The sequence below is a fragment of the Paracoccidioides brasiliensis genome (genome assembly GCF_000150735.1).
Source record: "Paracoccidioides brasiliensis Pb18 unplaced genomic scaffold supercont2.4, whole genome shotgun sequence".
In the NCBI taxonomy this organism is placed as follows: Eukaryota; Fungi; Ascomycota; class Eurotiomycetes; order Onygenales; family Ajellomycetaceae; genus Paracoccidioides; species Paracoccidioides brasiliensis.
The window spans coordinates 1,669,846-1,670,845 of record NW_011371361.1 but is presented as its reverse complement, the minus strand read 5'-3'; positions in this window follow the sequence as shown (position 1 = coordinate 1,670,845).

Here is a 1,000-nt window from a genome sequence, read left to right as displayed (position 1 = left end):
GGGTTTTTGGAGGGGTGGGATTTATTGCAAGACTTCACGCAATCCTAGATATCTTAGAGAAGGTTAGTATCATGGTAAGCCTTGACTGGACATTCATGTTGATGTGGCGTGGAGTTGCTTAACGAGACGCGCCGGAGTGATGGGCGTTGTGGTGGCATCATAGAACGACGTGGGAGTTGGGAGGAGAGGGAGAGTGGCTTACAGCAGGGTGGGAACGCCTAAGTAAATGGCACGGTGAAGGTGGTAAAAAAACGCCACGAAGGGCTGAACCAAACGTGCCTCCAATCCAGGCTCCTCTCGCAGACTTTGTAATGGCCAGGAAGTTGTCCTGCGATGGCGGAGGGGATGGTGTGGCTACAGTGAAGGTGGTGTTGTTGGGTGGGAGAGGGTTTGGGTGCTGAGAGGTTTTATCAGGCAGGCAACTAAGTGAGGCTCTTGGGTTTTTGGCTGGGCGGGATCCAGGCCCTGCGGTAAATAACAACAAGTGACAGGATCGTGTCAATTCAACAACGTTGCGATGCGATGAGATGAAAGACTTTTGGGTATTGTGAAAATTATAGGTGTGAAGGTCGAAGTGATTTTTCCCATCAAAGTTGGGTCTGTCTGGTGGCAAGTGGAGGGAGAAGATATTGTTGCTGAGCAATCGGGGATGCAATAGTGCGTTTGTCGGGGAGCTGGTGGAGAGTAGAGAGACACGGTCTATTTCTTAATAGCAGATAACAGAAGCAAATCTTCGGCTGGGAAGAATAGCAGATCGAGGATCACAGTCTTTGGGAGTATTTGCAGTGGTTGGCAGGCAGAGGGGAGAAGGTTGGAGGTGAGATGGTGGTGAGAGGTTGAGAGTTGAAACTTTGAGGAGTGTAGGGGCATGGAGTAATTTTCTGGGTGGAGACTAGGTGGACATTTGGCCTGAGTCGAGGTTTTGGCTCTAAACCGCATACAACTGGGCAGTCATGAGCAGTCTGTAGATGTACCTTATGTGCTAAGGGCACACAACCAT